Source organism: Quercus robur, chromosome 7 (genome assembly GCF_932294415.1).
Source record: "Quercus robur chromosome 7, dhQueRobu3.1, whole genome shotgun sequence".
Classification (NCBI taxonomy): domain Eukaryota; kingdom Viridiplantae; phylum Streptophyta; class Magnoliopsida; order Fagales; family Fagaceae; genus Quercus; species Quercus robur.
The window spans coordinates 44390409-44399430 of record NC_065540.1 but is presented as its reverse complement, the minus strand read 5'-3'; positions in this window follow the sequence as shown (position 1 = coordinate 44399430).

The following is a 9022-nucleotide window of genomic DNA, read 5'->3' as shown; positions in this document are numbered from 1 at the left end:
TACTAAAATACCCTCACATAAATTCTTACGCTCTCTAAAATACCCTTATCTTTTAGTTAAATAATTTTAAATTTAGAAAAACAAACAAATTAAAAGAGTAATTTACTATTTTTTTTTTAAGTTCCTAAGTTTTAGGCTTTTTCTTTTATCTTCTCCAATTTGAATTACTACTTTTATTTTAAATTCAAATTTTCAAACTTTTATCAACTCTGACATATAGAAAGATCCTAAAAATTAGGACACTATCTCAATATCTCTATCTTTTAAAAATAGAAAAAAAAAAAAAAAAAAAAACTCTTAATTTTACAGCCAACTTTTCATTTCCCATAACCTTCTAGCTAGGTGATGTTATTTTGAATTATATATTGGTAGATTGAAGGTCGGCCCAAACATTTCAGAGGCTTAAGGCAAAATCTTCAAAAGGGGGCCTTTATGTTATCACTTAAATAATATTTAACTAGCATTTTATATAATAATTTTTTTTTTAAAAATTCTTTTTTTTTTACTTTTTAATATGATTGTTTTTGAGAAAATGCTAAAGTTATAACAAATTTTACTACAAACTGAATGTTGTAAAAGATGTGATCAGTGACATGAGACTTACAAAAATACTAAAGATATTATAAAATTTACAACATGAGAATTATAAAGATATATCACCAATCACAAAAATTCATTCAAAAATACATTTAATAGTTTGTTGAAGTTCATCTATCATATTCATTATCACATTAAATTATAAAAGTTATGTAGTAAAATTTATATTATTTTTTACATTTTTCTATTTGAATTACTTGTGATCAGTAACACGTCTATTTGTAAGACTTACTTATTTAAATTTGTCTTATTTCTATCTCTTGCGTTACTTAATTCTCTGAATCTTCTTAATAGTGAAAAAAAAATGTAAACTAATTTTTTTTTTAATATCTCCCAAAAAATTTTTTTTTTTTAAATTGCCCCTAAATTTGGGGCCTTTCTCTAGTAGGGAGGCCCTAGGCAATGGCCTAAGTGGCCTAGTCCTAGGGCGGCCCTTTGAACCCACCTGGTATGACAAATTTGTGTTTTTTTATACATTGCTTATTGCAAAGATAAAGCATGAACACTCAGTTTGTGGCAAAAATATATATCATACCAACTTTTAAGAATAGAAAAAGGAGTTCTCTTTACAAGAAAAGCTGATGGGTCCTATGGAACCGTCAACCTAGCAAGAACTGACATTTTTCCTAGAAAACCGACGACCTTGAAGACGGACCAGCGATGAAGTTAACGAGCACGTCACCCTCGCAAATTGACGAAAGACCATTAACTGACGGAAAGCACACCGATGGACCCTATGTGGCCTTACTTGATCCTCAAGCATACTTATATATGGAAACATCTTGCATATCACGCATAAAGACCCCATTACACACCCATATCTTCCTCATATGGAAAGACACTCTAAAATCTCGAAAACCTTAATACCAGATCTTCCCTACAAGGAAAAATTCCCACTTTTGAGGGATCTTGGTTTACTACTCGCCACTATATAAGCACTAGACCTCCTCTTTTCTCAGGTACATGGAAAATTCCTATCTTTCTCACTATAGTTTTTAGAGATTTTTCATTCATTCACTTGACCTTCGGAGGGTCTTTAGCCGGTACCACGTAGGTACCTTATGTTTGGTCTTTGTGTTCTTGTTCTGCAAGTGCCCTTTAGCGCACTTTAGAACTAACAACTCACTGACAATTTTCGTGCATCATCATTTTGAATTGTATATTGGTAGGTTGATTGAACCCACATGGTATGACAAATTTGTGTTTTTTTATACATCTCTTGATGCAAAGATAAAGCATAAACACTCAGTTTGTCACAAAAATATATCATACCAACTTGCAACATAAATAAAGTGTGAAGGAACCAGCCTTTTTCACCATTTATAGTAATATTTTAGCATAAACCTAGTAAAATAGCAAAGAATTTCATGGACTTATACACAGGTTTTAATGCCAATCTTACTCAATGGAGAAAGAATAAAGCGCTATTCATTATAAATATACTTTATTCGGAAATATTTTATATGTAATGAACTATGAAAGCCAAAACGCAAAAGCGCCTACAATTTCTTTTCTTTTTTTTTTTTAATATGTTTTCACCACATATCTTGTAGATTACCCTGTACAATATATTCCAAGCTTGCTATAATTAGCCAGTCATAAAATATATAGTTGCTTCGGAATGGAGTTTATACTTAGTCCAAAACATAAAAATTAGTAATAATTAATTAAGCGACAAAAAACTTGATTTTTAGTAGCAGTTGCAACCACTACTAAAACTATTAAAAACTGTTGCTAAAAGTCATATAGGTCTATACCAGTGGTTTTCTAAACCGTTGCTACAACTTGAATAACCGTTGTTAAGTTCCCATTGCTATAGGTCACTATAGGTTATAGCAGCGGTTTTAGGAATTGTTGGTATAGAAAACATCTATAGTAGCAGTTCTATAAACTACTGCTAGAGAATTAAAAACTGCTAGTACACACAACTTTACCTTTTGGAATTAATTATTTATACCAACGGTTATATAACTGTTGCTATAGATTTTTCAGTAGCAGTTCATAGAACTGCTGCTAGAGAATTAAAAACCGCAAATACACACAGCCCTTCCTTTCGGAATTAATTATTTGTACCAACGGTTATGTGACCGCTCCTATAGATTATTTAGCAGCAATTCATAGAACTGCTGCTAGAGAATTAAAAAAAACCGCTAGTACATAGGGCCCTTCTTTTTGAAAATAATTATTTATACCAGCAGTTATGTAATTGCTGCTATAGATTCTTAAGCAGCAGTTCTATAAACCGCTACTAAACAAAATTTAAAATTTTCGTATACCCTTCCCTTATTTCTAGCATGAATTATTTTTAACAGCGATTTTGTGAATTGCTACTAAATATTCTTTAACAACAGTTTTATAGAGCACTGCTATAAAATAAAATAAAGCCGCTAGTTCTCCCATTCGTACACTTTGTTATAAATTAGCTATTGTAGCAAAAAACAACCGCTACTATAGGTTCAATATAGGAGCAATTATAAAAACTGTAACTGAAGGTAGAAACATTATTGAATATTACAAAAATATTTTCTAATTAAATTTTTCCCTGAAAATTAGTAATATAACATGTTTGGAATTTTATTAAAATCCACAATTCCAAAAATCAAAGTAATAAAATAATTGCAAATAGTTAATAATATTGATCCAAATGAAGAAATAAAACTTTACATTTCGAAGTTTGAAATCACAAATAGCTAAATAAAAGTATAAACAATATTTTTTGGTACTTAAGATAAGACAAGGATAAAATAATTGTAGACAACCTACAATAAAAACTAAGACTATAAATATTCCCTTTGAAGTATGCCAAAAGTCACTCCAGCATGAAACTTGGTCTCCCTTTATATTCCAATGTATTGTCTTAGTTTCCTGGAATACAATAAACCATATATTTGCATTAGTGAAAACTATATATATATATATATATATATAGGCAAATCTTAGAGAATATATCAAATTACTATTGGAAAAGAAAAATGATGACAAATACATATCTTCTCATGTGCATTATTTTTATTGTATTACCTCTAAACCAAGAGTCAACAAGCTTAGCATAATCTTGGCGATTTACTATATTTGGAGCCTCAGCCACTATTTGTGTTGCAGTTTTTGACTTATCAAAGTGCTTTGCTTTCAAAGCATGCTTCCAATTCCTCCATTGATCACCCAATCTCTTTAAATTATGACACTTGATTATCTCTCTTGCAATCTCATCTTGAGGGATGTCAAACTTTGACTGAAACACAAATACATATATAAAAAATAAAAAATAAAAAATAAAAAAAAACCATAACCACTATGTAGAAGCATTCTTTCTATAAAAAAAAAATTAAAAAAAAAAAAATCTATGTAGAAGCATTGAAATTCTGGAAAGAAGTGTAATATATGTTACTAAAATTTTAATACCTCAATTCCATTCCAACAATTTTCTTTGTAGTCATTTGGCATTGTACGCCAACTAGCAACATTAATAGGACATAAGTGAGGCTTTGTTGCAACAATCTTTATAAATTGATTAAACCTACGGCTTTCATGTTTAGTAGGCTAGAAATAACGGTCAAAAGACAACTTAAATTTGTTTATGCACAAAAAAAAGTAGTCAACACCACAATCATACTTTTAATTAAGTGTTATGTGCTACAAGGTCTAAAAACATAAGTAATCATATTCATAGGTAGCTGTAATCATATTCATAAGACATTTTGGTTTTTTTTTTTTTTTTTTTTTTTTTTTTTTACAAAAAAATTTTAGTAATTAATCCTGAAAAAAGATTAATTTTCACTAATATTTGATTAAATTATTATATATTCATGAAATTTAAGAATCACATGCACATATTCAAAGTCAAAACTAAGCCTCAATTCGGTCATTACTCATTTTATTAAAAAAATGCTAAATCTCAATAGATCAAGAAATACAAAAAAAAAAAAAAAAAATCAAATCACTAATTAAAATTATTTTATTTTATTTTATGCTATATAATATATTTATTTATTTAATAAAAAAATGCATAATAGTTTAAAAATCTTGATGTTTACCTGGGGAGTAATGGTTAAAAACCATACATTCAATCACCCTTCAGTCTCCACTCTCTTAGATTTGGAGGAAATAGCAAATTCTCTGAGAAAATTGTAAAAAAATATTGGAGATTAAGAAAATTGATGAAGTGGGATACAAAGAGAGAGGGGTTAAAAACTCACCTGTGAGTTGTTGTTACGACTCCTTCTACAAGAGTTTTTTTTTTTTTTTTTTCCTTGAAGGAGACTAAAACTCTTTTAATTTTTTCTAAGCAATTATTGGCAGCTACAGGTTTTATTTTTTAACATGGCGGGTAACTACAATTTTGAGATAAAGATAAAGAAGACTAGTATTTTAGAAACCAAGATAAGATAAGGACTCTTAAAAAGTTAAAAATAATAATACGTAAAAACCAAGATGAGATAAGGATTCAATGAGTTAATAAAAAAAAAAAAAAAGGAAGTAAAAAAATACGTTTATTTGGGAGAAAAAAAAAAGACCTGAATTTCAGTGTCCAACACATGTTTATTTGGGAGGAAAAAAAAAAAACACTTCCAACACAACTTGATGAGATAAAGTATTCAGTGGGTTAATAAATAAAAAAATAAAAAAAAAGAAGTAAAAAAATACGTTTATTTGGGAGAAAAAAAAGGGACCTGAAATTTCACTTTCCAACACACATTTATTTGGGAAAAAAAAAGAAAAAAAAAAGAAAAAGAAAAAGTAAAAAAGAACACTTCCAACACACGTTCATTTGGGAGGGAAAAAAAAAAAACACGTAAAAGAAACTTCCAACACACACATTTATTTGGGAGGGAAAAAAATAAAAAAGAAATTGAAAAGCTTTCCAATTGGCAGGTTTAGAACCCATCTTCATGAGATAAGGATTCAGTGGGTTAATAAATAAATTTTAAAAAAAAAGAAGAAGTAAAAAATAACGTTTATTTGGGAGAAAAAAAAGGAATCTGAATTTCCTTTCCAACCCACATTTATTTGGGAGGGAAAAAAAAAAGAAAAAAAAAAAGAACACTTCCAACACGTTCATTTGGGAGGGGGAAAAAAAGCAGGTAAAGGAAACTTCTAGCACACACGTTTATTTGGGAGGGAAAAAAATAAAAAATAAAAATTGAAAAACTTTCCAATTGGCAGGGTTGGAACCCACCTTCTCAAGGTAAGTGTCCAAAATAACAACCAATGGACTAAACACTATATTCTTACAAAATTGGAAATCTATTAGTATTAACTATAATTTAAAGAATTTGAAAAATTAAAATGGTTTATGACACCTACTAATTAATAAAAATATAAAATACATAAACTTATATATAAAAATTTTATTGTAAATAATATATTTAGCATTAATCATTATGTTTTATAGTTGAAAGAAACTTAGCCATTCTTGATATAACCAATATGGATTAATATTTTAATTTTAATTTTTTTTTATATGTTTTATTATTCTATATTTTTATAATATAAAATTATTTTTTAAAATTATTTTATTTCATTACATTTTTAATCAAGATTGGTTATTTGTACAAAATGTGACAATTCGTGTTTGCGGGTCAGGTTCATGTTTTGTCAAGCCATGAGTATTAGGTTATATGGGTTGACCCGAACCTGACCTGTTTAATAAATATGTCAGGAATCCTCAACCCGAACACAACCTGTTTATTAAACAAGTCAACTCGACTCGACACGTTTAACTCATTTAATTAACAAGTCATGTAAAAATCAATGCAAATGAGCTGTTTTTAATAATCTAGGAGAGTAATAGTCCTAGTAATTATAGAACTAATGTTTTTTTTTTTTTTTTTCTCATTTTCATTTATTTTAATTGTACAGGGTAAAAACCAAAAAACTCTCTCGAGTTGGGCCCTTAACCAATTTTTTTTTTTTTTTTTGGGTAAAGATAGGGTTAAAAAGCTAACTTTGAAATAGTGTAAAGGAACTTAGAATAAAAATACTTAAAGGCTAAGAGATTTGAAAAATGAATAATACTCTTCTTTTATAAAATCTCATCGCTCTGTCTGAGGAAGGCTATTTTGTCATATTTGATACACCATGTCTCTACCTACACTATTTATACCCACATTACCCACATATTGAGAGGAGAGTTTTTTCAAAGAGAAAACTCTAGCCATAACCCTTGAGAGTTAGAGATTGTCATACCCACAATCCTCTACACAATCCATTGTGGTTTTCCTCAACTCTTACCTCTCCATATCCAAATCCTTGAGAGGGATAGCCCAAACACTTACCACACCCATTTTAAGTGTAAAGTGAGGTTTTGGAGCTATTGGAAAGCATTGGAAAAAGCCATTTGTTTAGTGGATGCAATCGGGCTGAATTGCATGATCCGGAGAGCTAGAGAAGACAAGGCTTCGTTAAGTAAGTTAGTAGCAGGAGCTTGGAGGGCACAAGTACATGAAATGGACTAAGCTTGGAAGGTCTTTTGTTATTCGTGTACTCCAACTCATTCTCTAGTGGATCGATTTACCGCTTGGAGGGTGGCGAAGAGGTTTTTCGCCGTGTTCTTCAGTTTCCTCTTCGATAACACATCGACGTGTTATCTTATGTTTGCATTCTTCTTTCCCACTCTTTTAGCTTTCATTTTACTGATTGATATATGATGAATATGGCTTAGAGTAGTTTATTGTTTGTTCGCTTGCATTTACTCTATTCTGCACTTAGTTTAAGTTAGAGTAAAATTAACCGAGCCGTAGTTGTAATTTGGGGGTCTAAACAGCTCTTGTGTTTTCACACGAATTAGAGCTTTCACCATAAATTCGGCATGATAAGTTGGTGTAATGCATTTAATGTGAAGGAGATGGTTACTTTCTAAGTAAGCTTCCTCCAACCTTCACTTGGGGAAATTATTGTTCCTCAACCAGATAGTATCCTAGGTATAGCCTGATAGCCTTCATTTGCCTGTTTATATTTTTAAGCCTGTCCTCTTCCTCGACATAGGCTTTTGGTTCAAACCTTCCTCAGGTTGGTCTTATCGGAATTTTATAAGATGATTTGTTTTCAGACAGGTCTTCTCTGAGCTAATTCCCTTGAACTCTGGGCCAAAATGCTTGGTTTGAGCCCGTTCCCTTCCCCCCCCCCCCCCCACCCACATTAATAATTTCATTTGCTTCTCAATAATGCACTTAAAGTTTTGGTTTTTTTTTTTTTTTTTTTTTGATAATCAAAAAGGGGGGCGGGGGCGATCATGTGTGACTTACCCCCCAGGGCGTGACCTAATAGAGGCACCCCTCGCTAGGAAATGTTGGATTGAGCCATAACTACTGTGACTGGGGTGCCATAGATCTCACCCTTCATTCGCCTGTTTACATTTTTAAGCCTGTCCTCTTCCTCGACACAGGCTTTTGGTTCAAACCTTCCTCAGGTTGGTCTTATCGGAATTTTAGAAGATGATTTGTTTTCAGACAGGTCTTCTCTGAGCTAATTCCCTTGACCTCTGGTCCAAAATGCTTGGTTTGAGCCCATTCCCTTTCCTTAATACATAATTGGGACCCTTTGGGCTCAACTTAGGCTCAATCCTCTTTGATTTTTCCTCCCCCCCCCCCATCCCCCCGGCCACATTAATAATTTCATTTGCTTCTCAATAATGCACTTAAAGTTTTGGGTTTTTTTTTTTTTTTTTGGATAATCAAAAAGGGGGGGGGGGGGCCAGGGTGATCATGTGTGACTTACCCCCCAGAGCGTGACCTAATAGGGGCATCCCCCTCTAGGAAATGTTGGATTGAGCCATAACTACTGTGACCGGGGTGCCACAGATCTCACCCTAGCACCCCAAGAGAGCCAGAGTGTGGGGCGCAATGCATGCCATGAAAATCTCCCCCCCCCCCCCCCCACCCCCACCCCCACATATGGTACCCGCCATGACTCGAACAAGTTTATAATTTGAAGACTTCATTAGTTATATTGGAAGTTTTTTGGCCCTAGCCTTTAGACCAATGTCGATGTTAGTAGTTAGGTGTCTCTTAAATAAATTTGTTATATTATAAAAATAAAAAGCCTAGATCTCACCATGTTGCACTTGGCCTTAGTATGATCGAAACCCATGGCAACAACTCAACAATAAGGACAACGGATTTTGAACAATGGAATTTGCCCACCTCCATATAGTTACGTTATTTTTTTTTTTTTTTAATGAGTAATTTTAATCAAAATAACAAACTATCATATTATTAGATTTTTATATTGGTCATTATAAATTATTTTATTTTTATAGGATTTTGGACTAATTGTTCCTGAAGTTATGACAGAAATATGGTACAAGTTAATTTTAAGGCTGAAAAAATTGAGTATGTTGATAACATAATCAGTTTTTTTTCATACTCCCTATTTTATAGTCTTGAGAACTAAAATTATTTGTTCTTATCTACATTATCTATTATAA